General features: G+C 47.2%; 1 protein-coding gene across 1 annotated transcript in view; it reads left to right on the forward strand.

Moving 5' to 3' along the window:
* Positions 1 to 20,563, forward strand: part of LOC135916812 (phospholipid-transporting ATPase ABCA3-like) — a 420,918-nt gene that overhangs the window by 39,772 nt on the left and 360,583 nt on the right. The gene's annotated exons all lie outside the window — the stretch shown is intronic.

Raw genomic sequence — 20,563 nt, forward strand, 5'->3', positions numbered from 1 at the left:
CGAGAAGGACGACGCATGGAAAAAGGACTGTCAGAGTCTGTTCACTTGTAGCTTTTGTTTCCTGTCATCGCTATATTTCAAAATAAAACCGTGCCAAATTTCTCAACTCCTAACGCGTTCCTTCAGCCAGTGGCGTAGCCAGAAATTTCGTTGGGAGGGGGGGGGGGTGGAGGGGAGGGTGCTCACGTTGCAGCTCGGCCTCCTCGTTATACAATTTGTCGAGGGATAAGATACTTGAATAATAGCTGCACTGACATTACCAAAGATGCTGCAAACAAATTCTTGAACGGTAAGCACTGTCAAGATAACAAAGTATGTATTTTTTCATAAAATAATATACTTGTATGTCCCAAGAACTGTGCCCGAAATAAATGATTTCAATGCTCCCATTTTTATTGTATAATTAATGGGTAAAGAAAATATTATGAAAGCTTTCCAAGTATGTCAGTTCGAAATCATTAATGCAGTGCACGCCACTGATATGTAAAATGTAAACGCCATAAAATGAACAAGTTGAGGACAATTATGTTAATGAAACTTTGTCAGTCAGCAACCGTCTTTACATTTTTGCACATATGCAACGGCCAAGGAAAAATCTCAATGACGCTGTCGTTGGTCCCAATGTTTTGCGCAGAAGCAGCTGTCATTGGTCGTATATTGTGAGTAATTGCACTAAAATTACAGTCGTAACAGAGAACACATATAGAAAGCAAGAGTTCTGCAAAATATAGGAGGGCGGGTCGAATGAAAGTGACTCAATGCGAATATACGACAGACGGCGTGCTCTATTTAAGAGTAGCCTCCATGAGCATTTAGACATTTGTCCCACTGACTAACCAGCCGCATGATTCCCGTCTCATAAAACTCCATGCTGGTTCAAAAAGTCTGTAACTGACTATTTTACGGGATCGTCCGACACAAACCTGGTTCCCTTGAGCGGTTTTATAAATTGCCCAAAATGTGGAAGTCGCAAAACGACAGGTCTGAACTGTATGGCGGATGATGCAGCGTTTCTCACTTGGACTTTACCAGTTTTAAAGTGATAGCGTTAAGCAGTTCGTGTAGCAGAGAAGCCGGTGTCGTCGGCGCCGGCGGCGTTAGCCGGGAGCGAAAAATGACGGAAGGCAATTCATAAATCAAAACAACTTGCAAGATGCGCTGGGTGGGAATCGAACCAGGGTCTCCGGAACGTGAGATGGAGACGCTACCACTCAGCCACGAGTTTCCTTTTTCTTTATTGCCTCGTTTGACACAAAGTTTACGTGATCAGAAAAATAGATTAAGAAGATCGTAGTACTGAGAACCATCAGCTGTTTGCTGACTACAAGTCATCAGTATTTCGGCATTTGCAACAACATTTCTAACCTTGGAACCCACTCTGGTACATACGACTGCACCTTCCGCACTTCGACAAAATGGGACACCGATTCGCAAAAATATTCGCGAACTGGACTAGCGTCGATATCCGCATTGTGTACAGCAGTCCGAGTTCGCCATATACTGTGGAGGCCCAGGAGCATAACCAGATCTAAAGGCGTACCAGCGTCATTTTCGACCGTGAGATAACGGATTCCATGCGGACTTGATGGCAAATCTTTTTTCAACGTTCTCTGTAAGATGTCCCAGAAGAACACTCCACCCAAGCAATCTAAAAACACATGCTCAATTGTCTCTGGTTTTCATTTTTGTTGTTTTTCAAACCCTTTCATTCTAACCATGTTTTAACGGGTAAGGTTCCTGTGTGCAGCTTAAAAAAAAGGATTTAACCCCTGGCGCAACTAGCATTTTTTAACGCGTTTCAAAACATCTTTTCCTTTGCCTGCACAGTATGATTCACGGTACAATGGCACAGGAAATAACACATCCACGAGGTCCTTGTACAGTTTTTTACGTGACACATCAGTCAAGTATTGCAAAGAAAAACGCACCGATAAGAAGCGGAAAGATGACACCACTTCTTTTAGATATCCCCGTACTGGTCCTTGCTGACACACCGAAGACACAACAAACTCCGGTAGCACTTTACGCATCCTCAGTTGAATAATAGTTCTGAGAAGGTATCATCTACATCTCTGCCAAAAACAAATCGTCTGACGAGTTGTCTCACATACAGATGTCCTAAACCAAGCCCACCATCACTCCCACTTTTAAACAGATTGGTTCAGCTTGTTTTTTTTTCCCCATAGAGAGTTTTAGATCAAGACCGCGAACACTCTGTGCATTTTTGGTACATTTAACCTGCTACAATGCAAAATTTGCATTATATTATACTATAGCTTGCTTACGAGAAATAGGTTGCACGTCGTGGCCCGTGCGAAGATCGACTTATCCCATCCTTTCCACTTTTCTGCATTTTCACGTAACACCTCTGTTCTTTCCAATAAGGGTCGTTGTCAGAGTAGTACTGCAGGGGCACTCCTAAGTATTTTGTCGGTGCTTCTTGCTATTTAATGTTCAAAAACATCCTTGCTGCGACGTCCCATTCCCCATGCCGAAACCCAACGCACTTGTCCCAGTTTACTGCACTACCACTTGCTTGACAGAAACATTCAACAGCATTGACAGTATGCATTATACTTTCATGATAGACACAGAAAACTGCAATGTCATCAGCGTAAGCAAGAAGGCTTAACTCGGCTTGATGTAACTGAAATCCTGGTATGGCGTTGTTCCTAATTACGCTTAGACAAAATGGCTCAATATAAATGCAGAAAATAAGCGGTGATAATGGGCACCCTTATCTGACTGAGCGCTATACTGGTATGCATTCACCTACTGATTTTTTTATTATCGATCACGTCGTACATCCAGCGTAAGCCATCCGCACACCTTCGCTGATCACATCGCCTACATTAACATATTCAAGTATTGATAGACGCAGATCGTGCGGCACGCGGTCCAATGCCTTCTCAAGGTCAACTTGCAGCATAGCGACACTGAGTTGCATTGCGTCACAGCATTCAACGATTGATCGTGCTGTGTGTATATTTGTTATAATTGTCCTTCCTTTTATTCCGCACGTTTGATGTGGACCAACTAACTCTTTCATTACTGTCTGCAACCTGTTAGCCAATACCTTCATGAATATGTTATAGTCTATATTTGTCAGGCTAATCGGTCTATACTATGTGACATTACGTAATTTGATTGGGTCTTCAGTTTTTGGTATTAGGACCGTGTGTGCTGACAAAAAGGACGGCGGTAGATGTTCGTTCATATAAGCCTCGTTGTATACTTCAGTCAAATCAGGCACGATAACACCCTTAAACGCCTTGTACAATGCAGCGCCTAAGCCATCCAGTCCAGGTGATTTGCCATTATTTAAATGGTCAATCGCATTCTTATCTTCCTCCACTGTTATGGGCACTTCTAATATTTCCTTATTTTCATCATCTAATGTTGGCATCAATAACATGAAGTCTTTTTTAAATATATCAGTGTCAACTTGGCAACGAGAAAACAATACTTTGTAATATTTCAAAAAAGAACTTTCTATTCTTTCTTTGCTGGTAGACAGTGGTAGACAGTGACCGATTATGTTCTATTTCTGTTATTGAATTTCAGAAGCATATTTCTTTCGACTCCCAAGCACATTTCGTTGGCATTTCTCCTGCGCACCATTTTTCAGCTTTGGCTCGAATCAATGCCCCATTATATCGCTCTTTGTCTATCAGCTCAAGTTTTTGCTTCATGCTTTTTATGTCTTCTAAGAAATAACCGGCCTGTATACTTTCCGCTTCCAATAATTGATTCAGATTCCATCTAAGATGGGACTCGAGTTCTTCTTTCACGTGACTTAAAACACTGGCCCTTTCAAGTGCTTTCAATTTAATTGTTTGCTTACAAACTTCCCGTTTATGTCCCCAATTATCTAGGTTTTCAGTTGTTATCTATCGCCTTGAGAAACTGCTTACAGAACTCGTCATGAAGAAGGGTAAAAAGCAGGACACCGACCACTGAATGAATACAAGAAAAGACGTTTCGGCTCCCCTGACGGGAGCCTTGTTCACAATGAAATCAAGGGCGTGCGATACAATGTTTATATGGTTTTAAAATATGATGTAAGCAGCGCGTGTAGATGGGGGGGAGGGCTCCGTCATTCCGGTTGAGGGTGTTATCTGTCCTTTGGATTAGGAGAGATTCCAAGTGGTGTCTTGACGTGAAATTTCTTTCTTTTTCTAATATCTTGCGTTATCCCAATCAATCCTGTGGTCCAAGTCATCTGCATGTTCTGCCAAGGCGTTTGAGGCGACTTTTTTTCTTTTTTACATCGTTGATATGCTGCTTCAACCGCTGTTCGAAATTTCCTGTCTCGCCGATATATACGCAGTCGCAGTCTTCACATGGAATCCCGTAGACGATGCCAGGAAACTTAGTCTTTGGAAGCTTGTCTTTCACGTTTACCAGCCGGTGGCGTAATTTTTGGGACGGTACGTGAGCTACCTGGACGTCATAGCCGCGTAGAACGCGGGCTAAGCCCTCGCTCACACCGGGCACATACGGTATGGGGGCGCGTTTTCTTGGGAGCACACAGTCAGGCCTTGGGGGCTGAGACAGATGGCGTTCCACCGAGTTCACAAACGACTTCGGGTAGCCACATGCCGAGAGATTACGGTGGACCTCTTGTAGGTCGGCAGCACGGCTTTGTGGCGTTGTGCAGATACGCTTGGTTCTGCCGACAAGAGAGGCTACTACCGATCTCTTCTGGTTTATCGGGTGCACTGAATTAAAATGCAGATACCTGCCTGTGTGTGTGCTCTTTCTGTACACGGTAATGCCAGACTGCGCCTGTCACGTTTTACGAGGACGTCCAGAAAAGGAAGCTCGCCATCTTTTTCTTCCTCGACTGTGAATTGTAAGGACGCTTCAATACTGTTCAAATGTGACAAAAATGAAGGAATTTGTTCTCGCTGAATTATGCAGAACACATCGTCTACGTAACGTAGGAAGACTCTGGGCGGCGAGTTGAAAGAGGCGAGTGCTCGACGCTCAAGCCATTCCATAGTTAAATTTGCAGTTGTTACCGAAATGGATGCGCCCATCGGTGTCCCGTGCACTTGCCTGTAGAAGGTGCCTTCAAAAGTGAAGTAGGTGTTCTCCAGTCAGAACAGGAGGAGCCTCTTCAAGTCAGGAACGTCGATGGGCGTCCTTTCTGGTAGGGTAGGGTCATCGTCCAGAGCGGCGGTGCAAGTTTCCGCGGCGAGTCGAATAGGAACGCTTGTAAAAAGCGACACGACGTCGAACGAGACAAGCGCTTCTTGATCGTCGAGAGTAAAATGACGAATCTTGTTTATGAAGTCTTCAGAATGGTGAACGTGCGTGCTGCCTCTACCAACGAGAGTACCAACGAGAGTATGCTTTTGTACCGCTTCAAAGCGGTACAAAAGCGCCTCTAGTGAATGCGGTGTTGCCTTAGAAACGAGCTGTTTATAAGGCTCAGGCGTGCGTCGCTTGCTCAGGCGCACATTTCGTTGCCGCGCCGAACGCTGCGTTGCTCGACGCTCACCGCGTCCAATGCGGGGCGCGTAGTCGCTGCGCCGTAGCCCATTGTCTTACACCCCTTGGCGGGTCGACGGGAACGCTGTCGCGTTCCACTCTTGAAGGCGAAGCAGAGTAACGCATGAGGTGTTTCTTCGTCTAGCCGAACCAAATATAGCCAAGCAACAGCAGTTCACCAGGCTAAACAGTGGTTTAACAACTAAAATAAAGGCTAGTATGCTTCGCATCCTGGGCTTAACTTTACCTAAGCCACAGCCATATTTTTTATTAAGCGCATCAGCGACAGGGGCACGGACACTGTCGTGGAGCAAGATGACCCCATTCGTCAATTTTCCACAGCGTTTGTTCTTGATTGCGACACGCAGCCAATCCAGCGTTTTGCAAATATCGAAAACAATGGATAGTCACTCCAGGTTTCCCAAATTCTATCAGTAATGGCCTCCGCCGATCGAGAAAAAAAGTCAACAACACTTTCTCGCGCAAATGACGACGTTTTCTTTCTTTTGGGGTGGTGAATTTGAAGGTTTCCACTTTAATCTTTATCGTCGTCTCTCAGGCTTGTAGTAGTGGCACCATGATTCGTCCCCGGTCACAATTTGAGACAAGAAGCCGTCACCCTCATTGTGATACTGGATTAGATGGGTCAAGGCGGCTCCGAACATCTCTGTCTTCTGACGGTGGTTCAAACTCTTGGGCAGCCATTGTGCACGCAAGAGCTGATAACCGAGATGGTCATGAATTATGGTGTGAACCGAACCGTGACTGACGTTAACACGCTCTGCCAGTTCATCGATGTCTACCCTCCGTTCTTGTCTAATCAGCTCATCAACTTTTGCAGTTGCGTTGGGGGTGATTGTACGGTGGCTTTGGCCCGGTCTTAGACCCTCTTTGCAACATTCACGTCCTTTGAACCGTTTTCTCCAATGATTCACAGTTGCCGATGAAACGCAATGTTCAAAGTACATGGCAGCCACACGGCGACTAATTTCTCCTTGGGAAACACCTTCAGCTGTCAAATACCTCACGACACCACGCTGTCCAACTTTTCGAGCGTCCATTAGGTCAGGCAACCATGTTCTACCCACTGTATGGATGCATTAAATAACATTTTTCTTAATACCTGCGTGTCACTTTTGTAAATGAGAGATGCCTGTGTGCTACGCGCATGCCTCGCAGATAATGAACAAAACCATTAATGCGTGGGCTTGGTTGGCTCACTTTCATTTGACTCGCCCTCGTACATTAGAAATGCGAAGATACAAAGGAGTATACAAATGCGAAGATACAGTTGATAAAGGGCAAAAAAGTATCACTGACAACAAAGCTGACTTCAGGTATACATAAATCCTCGCAATAAGATATTTAAATATACTCATGTCTCCAATAAATCTACGTGTCTAAGAAAAAGTCACCATATATAATGCGCCAAACAAGGCAAATAAACATGTTGCGCAATCACAGATTGACACATCACAGAATCCTAAGGCCCGGCCCCCTCCACTCCCCCCAACGGAAGGCGGCGCGCTTCCTCCCAGCTTTTCTCCCTTGCGCACACAAGACTGAGCCACCATTGTCTGCTCACCCATGCCACTCCCCCCCGCCTTTCGCTATAACTCGCATATACAGCGTGCGTTGAAAGCGATGATATCGCCCTTGGACTTTGTACGGAACATAAGCGCAACGGCGACGGCAGGAATGCAGCTGGAGTCTCAATATAATTGCTATCGCAATAATATAACAAGAGTATCCGGCAAATAAAGCGTCCCGTGGCCTATTACTTTCCGCAAACGACGAAGTAACAAAATGGAACTTTCACCATGCAACAATTCACTGCGCCGCAACAATGTCTTTCTTTTTTTGGGGCCAGGGGCACCAAAATGAAAAAAAAAGCAGGGGAACGCATGTTGGCCACAATCGAATGCCTACTTTGGGCACCTGATGTGGCTACCGACAGAATATTAAAGGAAACGTGAGGCGCTTGGTCTCCAGAAAACCATACGCATACTGTTCGGTATCCTACACCGGCGAGACCAGACTTTACGGAGAGGTTGCGCTCAAGTGAACGCGGTCCAATCCGTCGAGTCCCCACAGTGACGGTAGCGAGCTTCCATTGTTTCCTTTAAAACGAAAGCTTTACTGGCCGCGGACTTGCGATTTAGCCGAGACGGTGCTCAGAGGAGGAACATGACGTCGCAACGCGCGCTTTGCCGCGGATATTAAAGCGAAAGCTTTACAACGTCAGCCAGCGAGCAGCGAGTCATTTCGGCTCGTTGCGCCGTATTCCGTATGCAGGCAGCCGTATGCCTTATCCCGTAGACGTGTGCACGCCAAGTTTCATCCAAGACGCCAGCGCTCGTTTCTCCCCTGGCGGAACGATTTCACCTCCAACGGTTGTATAGGTTTCCGCCGCCGCTTCCCTTCACGATCGCGCCAGCGTTCAGTTCGCGCTGCGCGCGAAACGTCTCTTGTTCGCGACGGAGCCTCTTCGGATGACCTGAAATTATTATTCTGTTAACTGTCACGACAGCAATGTAAACACGAAAGTGTTGACGCCACCAGTGCCATTCTGCCGATTCACAAGAAATTGGTACGAAAAAAGCAGATAAGAAATGGATTACTGCGGTGCGCCTAACGAAGTAACCAATTGCCTAACGACGCGAGCTTCTTCGTTGATAACTTGTGAGTGTATGACGGTATTTATATGTAACCCACATGAACTTCATGATTACTCGGTATATAATCCCTTTATTCATATAGAAACGTTCAGTTGTTCGACCAGCGCTTGTCCTGTCTTCTTTCTAGGGTTTCGTTTGTGTGTGCGCTGCCCAAGAATGGTTCCATGCGCTAGCAGTGGCCGAAGTTCACGCGTGTCGAGAAATTTAATATGTGCACGATGCATTGAACGTGACCGGAGTTCATTCCTGCATCACCACTGCACCGATCGATCGAATAATAATATTTGGGGTTTTACGTGCCAAAACAACTTTCTGATTATGAGGCACGCCGTAGTGGGGGACTCCGGAAATTTTGACCACCTGGGGTTCTTTAACGTGCACCTAAATCTAAGCACACGGGTGTTTTCGCATTTCGCCCCCATCGAAATGCGGCCGCCATGGCCGGGATTCGATCCCGCGACCTCGTGCTCAGCAGCCCAGCACCATAGCCACTGAGCAACCACGGCGGGTCCGATCGATCGAGTTAGTATTAGCAACGAAAGTATTAGAAATCATTTATGCTGAAGCATAAATGATTACTAATACTTTCAACTTCCGTCTCTTGATTACTGTCAAAAAATGGCAAAGCTATTTACACTGCTGCATGTGTTCTATGTTGTAGGGGACGTACTAGTTTAAATTGTGGGCGCATGTCGTACTTGTGCTACGCGGTGATATATTTTGTTTATTTGCGCACAATGTCTATGAAGTCCGTTGTTGCCATCAGAGACAACACGGATTTGAAGCAAACATTTTGCAGGAAACTGCAAAAATGATTTTAGCTAACGCGCATCGTATATGCCGACGATTTCTCCGGCGGCACATACTATGTCGTTTCCAATTACCTGCTCAGCGTCACTTACATCGCTAAGCAGACGCTGCCCTTTCACCGCATCGCAGGCATAAAAATAATCGTCAACCGTAGCGATCTTCTCAAAAGCAAATAGAAGCATGTACATACGTCGTCCTTCGAATAAAACGTTCACGCGTACGCACGTAGGCACACACCGCGCGCGGTATGAAACGTGCCCAAACACGCGCAGTGGAAGAGGCAATCAAGGCGGTGCGAACGAGAGATGGGAGAGGCGTACCACCCGCTAGTTGAATTTTGCCCCGCATGTGACGCTCTGAACGCCGGCGCAGTAGTGTTCCTGTATATAGTGCAGTGTTCCTGTGTATAGAACGCCAGCGCAGTAGTGTACCGCCGCTCGCGGCTTCGCGGGGGCTATATATATATGTGTATATATATATATATATATATATATATATATATATATATATATATATATATATATATATATATATATATATATTGTCACGGTACAACACGGACAGAACACAGGGAGACGTTCTTCACGAACAACAGGGCAATCTGTTCAAAAAGAAACAGAGCAGAGACACGTCTTCTTCGTCATCAACCAATCTCATTCTGACCCACTATAGGCGGGGTCCGTTAGTGCTCCCATCGTCGTCGTCGTCTGCATAGAATACACGCGTCATTTGTCCCTCCCTATACGAGAGCATCGTCCCGATGCTAAACAAGAAATGTCGCTTGCGGAAAGCAAAGACCGCTAGCATAGTCATTCGCTCACATGCGGCTTCATGCGCACAACATGCACAAGTTCAGGACGGTGTGTGCGGCGCCGCGTACAGTTGGGATCATCGGGAACGACCTCGTAGGCGACATCACTGAGGCGCTGCAATACCCGATATGGTCCGATGTATCGCCTTAACAGTTTCTCGGAGAGGCCTCGTTTCCGTATGGGTGTCCAAACCCACACTCTGTCGCCGACTTCATAGGTAACTATTCTACGGTGAACATCGTAGCGGCCTGCGTCGTAGTCTTGCTGCTGGCAGATCCGCAAGCGCGCGAGCTGCCGAGCTTCTGCGCGTTGCGTAAATACATCGGCTTCCGTATCAGTGTCGTCAAAGTCGTGTGGAAGCATCGCATCCAGCATCGTTCGTACATCCCGTCCGTGAACAAGTCAGAACGGAGTCATGCGCGTCGTCTCTTGTTTCGCCGTGTTATATGCAAAGGTGATGTAAGGTAGGATGTCGTCCCAATTTTTATGATCAACATCCACGTACACGGAGAGCATGTCTTCAATCGTTTTGTTTAAGCGCTCTGTTAACCGATTGGTTTGTGCATGGTAGGCGGTGGACTTTCGATGGGCCGTTCCACTTAGTAGCAAGACGTGATCTAAATGTGAAGCCGTAAATGCGGTTCCTCGGTCGGTTATTACGACGGTTAGCGCACCATGTCGCAACACCACATGCTCAATGAAAAAGCGCGCTACCTCGGCTGCTGTGCTGCTCTGGATTCCCTTTGTTTCGGCGTAACGTGTGAGATAGTCGGTTGCGACGATAACAAAGCGATTACCTGCAGTAGAAGTAGGAAGTGGGCCCAAAATATCCATTCCGATTTGATCAAATGGTCTTCGAGGGACCTGGATGGGTTGTAGGAGGCGGGCTGGTATCGTCGGAGGCGACTTGCGCCTCTGGCTGTTGAGACAAGTGCGAACGTGATGTTTCACGGCGGCGGTAAACCTCGCCCAGTAGTACCTTTGCTGCACTCTGGCCAATGTTCGCGTGTAGCCTAAGTGACAAGAAGTCACCTCGTTGTGGCAAGCTTGAAGTACTTCCGTACGAAGAGCTGCAGGAATTGCAAGCAGATAGGAGGACCCGGTCGAAGAAAAGTTTTTTTTTGTAAAGGACCTTGGCCCGTGAACAAAACGACAACAGTCCTCTTGTGAAAACTCTAAGTGGTTTCGCAGATCTTCCCTCCAAGTAATCGATTAGTTCAAGCAACTCAGGGTCGTCCCGTGGTTGTTGCGCGATGGCGGATGTATCCATAACACAAAGAAAACCTGAGTCTTCTTCTTCTGGCGGAGCAGGTGACTCTATCGGCGATCGAGACAAGCAGTCAGCATCCGTATGTCGTTTCCCCGACTTGCACGTGACAGTCATGTCAAACTCTTGCAGCCTTAGGCTCCAACGCGCCAGTCGTCCAGAAGGATCTTTAAGGTTTGTCAACAAAAATAGTGAATGGTGGTCGCTGATAACAGTGAAGTGGCAGCCATACAAATATGGGCGAAATTTCATAACCGCCAATACCACGGCAAGGCATTCTTTCTCAGTTGTAGAGTAATTAGCCTCTGTACGTGAGAGTGTTCTACTTGCATAAGCAAGCACTCATTCTGTGTCCTCTTGCCACTGCACAAGAACCGTTCCCAAGCCAACATTGCTGGCATCAGTGTGGAGCAATGTAGGAGCGGTCTCATCCAAGTGAGCAAGCACTGGAGGTGTCTGGAGACGTTGCCGCAAGTCGTAGAATGCACCTTGCTCTTCGTCGCCCCATACAAAAGCAACGTCGTCTCTCGTCAGGTGAGTTAACGGCGATGCAATGCGTGCAAAGTCTGCAATAAACCGCCGGTAATAGGCACAGAGGCCGAGGAAGCGCCTGAAAGCCTTTTTATCGGATGGTACGGGAAACTGTGCTGCGGCTGCAATTTTTTCAGGATCCGGCCGGACACCTGCGTGGCTGACGACGTGACCGAGAAACTGCAGTTCCTCGAAGCCAAAGTGGCACTTCTGCGGCTTCAGGGTGGGTCCGGTGGGTCAGTGGGTCCGGTGGCGGCATGGCGAACGCCCGTTTCAAGCACGTCTGTTTCATCTTGCAGATTGCCGCTATCACCAGTAGTCACGATGTTCTGCTACCAGATCCTGCAAGCGACACGCCGCACAGGCTCCTACCGCGATCGAGTAGCGCCCAAACCGACAGTGGTGTTCCATCTGCGCCTGCGCAGGGATGCGCTGCTGTTCCGGAGATGGATTTTCCGTCCATCAGCGTGCCTTTGAACGACTATCTCTACCGCACACGTCATGGTTAAAGGTGGCGCTGGCAGCATGGATGCCCAAGGCTATAAGAGCAGCTCCGTGGGATCACTACTTCAGTGGGTCCGGTGGCGGCATGGCGAACGCCCGTTTCAAGCACGTCTGTTTCATCTTGCAGATTGCCGCTATCACCAGTAGTCCCGATGTTCTGCTACCAGATCCTGCAAGCGACACGCCGCACAGGCTCCTACCGCGATCGAGTAGCGCCCAAACCGACAGTGGTGTTCCATCTGCGCCTGCGCAGGGATGCGCTGCTGTTCCGGAGATGGATTTTCCGTCCATCAGCGTGCCTTTGAACGACTATCTCTACCGCACACGTCATGGTACAAAGGTGGCGCTGGCAGCATGGATGCCCAAGGCTATAAGAGCAGCTCCGTGGGATCACTACTTCAGTGGGTCCGGTGGCGGCATGGCGAACGCCCGTTTCAAGCACGTCTGTTTCATCTTGCAGGTAACATACAATTGTAAATGTTACAGAAGTGATAATCGTTGTTTGCTGCTGCTGCCGGACCCTCTGAATTGTACTGCCGTTTTGAAAGAATTGGTGCATTGCCTAAAAATGTCATTACTGTTGCTTTGCGGTGACGTTGAGACCAATCCTGGACCAAATGTGGACGAAATGCTGTCGCAACTGCTGGCTGGGCAGGCCCGCATTACCCAAGACATAGCTAGCCTATCAGAAACGGTTGCATCCTTTGATAGTCGTCTAAAAAATGTTGAGCAAATGGCGGCGACTATGTCAAACATTGCACCACGTGTAAGCGAACTGGAGTACACCGTTGGTGCGCTTCAAAAACTAGTAGGCAAGCTAGATCGTCAGAACGATGACTTAGAAAATCGACTCCGTAAAAACAATTTGGTTATTCATGGCTTGCGTGAGAAGCCTTCCGAGTCGGCTGATGATCTGCTTAAATCTGTATTGGAACTTGTATCAGTTAAACTCGGTGTAAAATGTGACGACATAGAGCGTTGCCACAGGCTTGGAGTTGAAAGGAAGGATAAACCTCGGCCGGTAATCATTAAATTACTGGATTTCAGAACAAAGGTTGCTATATTGAACAACGCCCGGAAACTTAAGGGGACTAATATATACATAAACGAGGACTACTCTGCACGGGTACGGATGGCACGTAGAGCGCTGTGGCAGAATTCGCAAGATATGCGCAAGAATGCTGGTAAATTTAGACTTAAACATGACACACTCACGATTGATGGTGTTCGTTACATGTGGGACACTGATAAAAATGTCATTGTTCAGGCTTCAGCGCGTTCGCCTTCAACGGTGTCAGCCTCTGTGCCTTCGGCTCCCGTGAAATCGGCTTCTGCAAAAGCGACTGGCAGGAATAGAGCTTCGGCTAATACTGCTTCGGCTCGTGTTGACTGACGCTGCGAGCAGAATATAACTGTCCTCAATGTAAATGCGAGGAGTGTACTCAACAAAGTTGAAGCTCTCAATTGTTTGGTGGAAAGCCACAGCCCATCAATTGTCTGTCTTACTGAGCCTTGGTTACATGAATCTGTTATTGATATCGAAATTTTGCCTCCCGGTTATGCACTACTTCGGAAGGACAGAGATATTGGCCGTGGTGGTGGTGTGGCAGTTCTCATTAAAACAAGCCTTAAATTTTCTTTATTACCTGAACTTCCTGGCATTGAGGCTATTTGGTGCAAAGTATACAGCAGAGGTATTGTAATAGTTGTTGGTGTTATTTATCGCCCTCCGAACTCCGACGATATTTTTCCTGCTATCAATGAGTACCTTATTAGTAACAAGTTGGGTGGTTGCAAATTATTGTTAGCAGGGGATTTCAATCTCCCATGCATTAACTGGAGCACACCTACCCCAACTGGCCGTGATAGGGCGCTTTGTGCTTCCCTGATCGACCTGGTTATTTCATTTGGGTTAACTCAACTTGTGGATTTTGTAACGCGCGAAAACTCAATATTAGACCTTGTATTTGTAAACCAACAACTCTTATCGCATGGAGTTAAATGTGAAGTCACCGAAGGCTTATCTGACCACAAAGCAGTTGAAATTGCCTTGAACTTAGTGTGCCCTCGACTAAGACCTGCATTCACAACCGTTTTGAACTTTTCTGCAGCTGACGATACTTCCGTACTTGACACTTTAGCCTCAACTTTTGATGACTTCCAATACTGTAGTGAACTGTACAATGTAGACACGCTGCTCCTTAAATTTTGTGACATTGTACATGAATGCCTGTCAAAGTACGTGCCCCAAAGATGTATTAAACGGAACCGAAGACACCCTTGGTATAACAGGGAGATAATTCAGCTCACTCGTCGCATTAAGCGGCTGCGTAAGCGAAGCCGTTCCGAGTGTAAGAACAATGCTTCTTTATTCAACACGTTGAAGTCTAAATTAAGAGCGAAAATGCAAGAGGCTAAGAGCTTTTACTTTAATAATACATTGGCTACATTTATGAAAAAAAAACCCATCTAGGTTCTGGAGATCGATTAGTCCTGCATCGTCTCTACCTTCTTCCTTTATTGTTAATGACCAATCCTGCTCCCAATCTGAAACTATAGCCAACGCCTTCAACAACTTCTTCGAATCTGTTTTTTCTACCGATAATGGCACCAATCCCCCATTTTCCGCGTGCCGCAATCTGCCCTCTCTTCCAAATCCTGATGTAACCTCCTCTGGAGTACATAACCTCATATTAAAACTTGATGTAACGAAAAGCCCAGGCCCAGACGGCATTCCAAATATGTTCCTAAAGAGGTACTCGGAATGGTGCGCAAGCTATCTGACTATAATATTTAAAAAATCAATAGACTCTACAACAGTTCCCCGGCTGTGGAAATTGGCTAATGTCGTGCCCGTATTCAAATCGGGAAACAAACAAATAATACCGAATTATAGGCCAATATCTTTACTTTCCACCAGCTCGAAACTCTTGGAGCACATTATTCACAAGCACATTGTGGAATACCTAAATGCCAACAATATTCTTTCCCAATCGCAGCACGGTTTTCGTGCTGGCTATTCCACTGTTACGCAGTTGCTTGAATTTACGCATGACATTGCTTCTACCCTTAACAGCCGAGGACAGCTTGATGCCATATTTATTGACTATTCTAAGGCCTTCGATTTGGTTTGCCATGCTAAGCTTTTAGTTAAACTTCGTACATATTTTGGTGACAGCAAGCTGGTTGATTGGATAGCTGATTACTTATGGTCGCGCTCTCAGTTTGTTACGTATAACTACGCGAAGTCGTCAGAGGTACAGATTACATCTGGGGTGCCGCAAGGCTCGGTGCTGGGGCCGCTTTTGTTCATTATTTTCATAAATGACGTAGCAGAAATCATTGGCGATACTCAAGTTAAACTTAGAATGTATGCAGACGACTGCGTAATTTACAACACCATCTCTGATGCTCATGATCAGGTTGCGCTAAATAACGTTTTTCCATTGTTTTGTAACTGGAGTGAAACCTGGCAAATGTCTATTAACCTAAAGAAGACTGTGGCAATGACCTTTTCAAACAAGAAACAACCCCTTTCTTTTACTTATACTAATTACGGGGTCGGACTAATACATGTTACGGAGTTTAAGTACCTCGGTGTAACTCTAGCGTCAAATTTAAAATGGCGCAAGCATGTTGAAATGATCTGCAATAAGGCTCGTCGAAAACTTTGGTATCTCCAGCGCACGTTAAGCAACTCAACAAGAGAATGCAAATTGACTGCGTACAAAACATTGGTCAGGCCCATACTAGAATATGCATCGGTTGTTTGGTCACCTCACCTCAAGCACGACATAGCTATGATAGAATCTGTCCAAAAAAAAGCAATCCGGTTCATTTTTTGTCGCTATGACCGGCAATTCTCGCCTACTTCGCATGCACACGTGTTAACGTTGCAATCTCTCGAACATCGGCGTAATTCTGATCGCGTTATCCTTCTTCATAAGATAGTTCACACCGGCTTGAGTGTTGTGGCGCCGATTTCTTTTGTTGCAGCTTCTGCACGCTGTACTCGACGATCTGATCCCCTGAACATTGTGCCCTTCAGGTGAAATATTGATTCTTTTAAGTTTTCTTTCTTTCCACGGACGGTGGATTTATGGAATAAACTTGATGGGTCTCTGCGCAGACTCGGTACTGAGGATTTTGAAAAAGAATTACGTAATTATGTATTCTGGTAATGTTTTCTAGTATTCTGGTGAATTTTGTTAAAAGTACTTGAAATTGTATTTTTTTTTTATTGTTACTCTGTACTCACTCCTGCTATGTCTCAGAAACTGAGACAGCAGTATTTGTAAATAAAAAAAAAATAAAAAGGCCGGCGGACCGTATGGACTGCAGAACCGCTTCAAGCCATTGGAGGTTTTCTTCAAACGTTGCGGAGAACAAGATGACGTCGTCGAGATATACTAAGCAGGTTTTCCACTTCAGACCGGAAAGTAAAGTATCCATGAGGCGTTGGAACGTAGCAGGGGCAGAACACAAACCGAAAGGCAACACTTTAAATTCGTATAGGCCATCTGGCGTCCCGAAAGCAGTTTTTTCACGGTCTTTCGAGTCTGCTTCGCTTAGCCAATATCCGCTTTTTAAGTCCATTGAAGAGAAGTAACGTGCCTGTCGAAGCCTGTCGAGTGAATCATCTATACGGGGAAGCGGGTATATGTCTTTGTCACCTTATTTAGCTTTCGGTAGTCCACACAGAAACGCTAGCTGCCGTCCTTTTTCTTGACTAGAACTACAGGAGGTGCCCAGGGACTTGTTGATGGTTGGATCACGTCATCTTCAAGCATTTGTGTCACTTGTTGTTGTATGGCTTCACGTTCTCTAGGTGCCACACTATATGGATTTTGGTGAATTGGTGTTACCGTATCCTCTAATTATTCGGTGCTTTGTCAGAGGCGCCCGACCGACGCTGGACGTCGACGCAAAACAGTCCTTGAACTTGGCCAATAGCGTAAGAAGCCGCTCTCGTTCGTGCTCCGACAAAGCAGTGCTAACGTCAAGTACAGGAGCTGGGTCTCACGTAGGCGCTTCTTCGAGTAGTGCACAGCAGCCATGAACATCCCCAGCGCCCTCAAAATAAGCCACAGCTGTGCCCTTTGGAAGATGCCATCGCTCTGTGCTAAAATTTGTTAGGAACAGGCTTGTGCGCCCGTCGGCGACATTCACGATTCCTCGTGCGACCGTGATACCGTGAGTAAACAACAACGAGGTTATTTGGTCGGCAACTCCTTCGCAACGAAACGGTATGTCGCATGCTTCTGAAACAAGGGCACACGAACCAGGGGGTATGACGACGTCGTCTTCTGTTAGACGAAAGCAGCTGTGTTGCGGCGATAAACAATGGACCAAACCGGAGCTCTTATAAAACGTCACCATGACGTCCGGGATGTTAATTACGGCGCCATATTCTTTTAGGAAGTCCATTCCAATAAACAAATCTATGCAGCATACAGGAAGGACGATGAAAGCGGCCACGAAAGAAGAATCCCCGATGTTAACTCTGGCAGTACATCTTCCAGTAGGCATCAGTAATTGGCTGCCTGCCGTCCTTATGTGAGGTCCCGTCCATGGCGTCTTCAATTTCTTCAGGCGGAGGACGAGTTCCTGACTCATTATAGAGAGGTCGGCACCAGTGTCGACTAACGCTGTCACCGGTTGCCCATCCACGAAAACACCAATGTCGGCGCTCACAATTTCTACAGTGTTTATCGCCTTCACGTCGTTCTGCAGCGAGAATGTTGGGGGCTCCTTAGTGTCTTGCGTCGGGCCTGCAACCTTGCCCCCAGAAGTCGCCGCCTTCAGTTTCCCCGACGGGGGCTGGGCGACCTTCGTCCTCGGAGCCCCGCAAAAGTACTTCCAGTAGATGAAGCCATTTGACGTGGAGGAGTTGGAGAGCGCGATCGACGCCCGAAATCGGACCGATCATTTGGCATGGATTCGTCACTCGGGTGCGCTATTGGGGGTCCCGAAAAGCAGCGTCATCGCGGCGTAGCATGGCGTCGTCATTTGGCCGTCGACCATAGTACCACGGACAGAGAGGTCGAAATGATGTGTCACGATGCCAGAAATGACGCGAAATATGGCCGGCGCCTGCGCAGTGAAAACAGAGTGGGCGCCTATCGGCAGCGCGCTATACGTCGGTTCTCCGGCGGCCGTCCCGTAGCGTCGTTTTGCGGCGGTGACCAAGACGCGGCGAACGTCGGCTGGCGGTATGACTGAAGCGGCATAACGGCTGCGCGCCTCGAAGCCTCCTCTTGCGGCGACGACCAAGGAGCGGCTGTCGGAGGCTGTTGGTACGGTGATGTGGTTGCAACCCGTGGTGGACATCGGACAGCAGCGGCGTAACTCAGGGGTCGCTGGTGGTCTTGAAGATCGGTTACCGGGAACGCCTGCCGGATTTCATCACGCACCATCTTCGGCGATTGACGCGACGGGTCTATCTAGTGTCGGTGTCAGGATCTTTTGAATTTCCTCTCTGATGAGCTCTCTGACCAACTCACGCAAGGAGTTCTGATACTCGGTAGTAACTGTGGTGGCATTGATTGTAGTGCTAGTGGACAGTCGATCGTATTGCCTGCATCTTTGATGAAGGGCCCGCTCAATAGCCCTAGCCTCTTTGATAAACTCAGTAACAGTGACTGGCGGATTGCGCACAAGCCCCGCGAACAACTGCTCTTTTACACCTCGCATGAGGTAGCGCAACTTCCTAACTTCGGTCATGCTCGGGTCGGCTCTACGAAAGAGGCGGGCCATGTCTTCGGCGAACATTGTGACCGTCTCATTAGGTTGTTGCACGCGTAGCTCCATCATTTGCTGGGCGCGGTCACCTCGGTCGGCACTCGCAAAAGTATTGGTGATCTTCTGCCGAAACTCATGCCAGCTCGTGAGGCTGCCTTCGCGGTTCTCGAACCAAGTACGGCCACTGTCGTCATGGACGAAATAGACGTGGGAGAGCTTTTGCTGCTGGGTCCACTGATTAATCTGTGCGACGCGTTCATACTTGTCCAGCCAGTCTTCAATGCCTTCGAAGACTGCTCCGCGATAGCGATCGGGAACCAGCGGATGCAGAACGGTTACCTGTTGAGGACTGGGAAACCGACTGCTTTGGAGTGCTTGTGTTGGACTGGTTTTGGTCATTGCGAAATGTGTGCAGCTCCTGGAGAGAGGTGGTTGAAGAGCGGAGAACTCCGGGGCAAGGCCTAGCAGTCGACGACTAAAGCGATTCACCGGTGTCGTAACTGGCGATAGTGCGTCCGGGCTAGATGACCGACTCCCAGAAGGACTCCGACGAATCCGACGCGGTCAGTACCCCGCACCTCCACCAATGTCGCGGTACAACGCGGACAGAACACAGGGAGACGTTCTTCAGGAACAACAGGACAATCTGTTCAAAAACACAGAGCAGAGGCACATCTTCTTCGTCATCAACCAATCTCACTCTGACCCACTATAGGCGGGGCCCGTTAGGGCTCCTATCGTCGCCGTCGTCTTCATAGAATACACGCGGCAATATATATATATATATATATATATATATATATATATATATATATATATATATATATATATATATATATATATATATGTAGGGGCGCAACAATGGCTTAACGAAACAAGGACGACACAACGCGCTCAAGAGACGCCAGAAGAACGCGCCGGACGACTCGAGAGGCGTCGTAACGCAGATGCGGCAGGAAGCATTCGTGCCACGTCCGGGAGTGACTCTTCAACTTCAAGACCGCTTTTGCAGCTCTTGCTTTCGCAATTCAACTGGGGTTAACCAGAGCGAAACCACAGGCAATTTTTCTCATCTGCTAGCCAGACAGCCTTCAAAACGAATGCGCACCAACTGCACCACGCGGTGGTAGTGGCAAAATCAGAAAAACGCATGCGCTCTGGCTGGCTCTGGTAGCCCGCGGGTAGAAAGAACAAGAAAATTGAAGAGGCTCAATGTGTCCTCGCGAATAAATGTCGAAGTAGAAAAATTTATAAGAACGTAGCTGCCTTTGCTAGCTTTACTGTCTTGACATGGATGCTTTTGTGCAGGTGAAAAAAAATGTCGATATTATTTCTGTGACATGACGGAACAAATGAACCACCACAGCGCTTTGTCTCATCGGACGTTGCTGCGTGTTTTGTCAACTTGTCCGAGAATGTGTTGATTTGGCTTGTCTCGTTGTTTTTGCAATGTACGACTTTATAAAAGTCAGTGCACCTTTGGCGCCAAATGTTTATAACAACATTAAACACACGAAGTTTCGCAATTGAAAATCTAAAGCATGGCTTTGGAAATGTAAATGCACCTTTCGCATCAAATGTTTGAGAATTTTATGCCCATAAAGTTTCGAAATTTGAAATCCATGCGTTCCATATATTTTGGAGCCTCCGCGATATGCCGCGACGAGTCAGCTCGCCATCAAAACGCCGTTGAAACATTGCGCTCGATTGGGGCTCCTTGCGAT

This window comes from Dermacentor albipictus, chromosome 1 (assembly GCF_038994185.2).
Source record: "Dermacentor albipictus isolate Rhodes 1998 colony chromosome 1, USDA_Dalb.pri_finalv2, whole genome shotgun sequence".
In the NCBI taxonomy this organism is placed as follows: Eukaryota; Metazoa; Arthropoda; class Arachnida; order Ixodida; family Ixodidae; genus Dermacentor; species Dermacentor albipictus.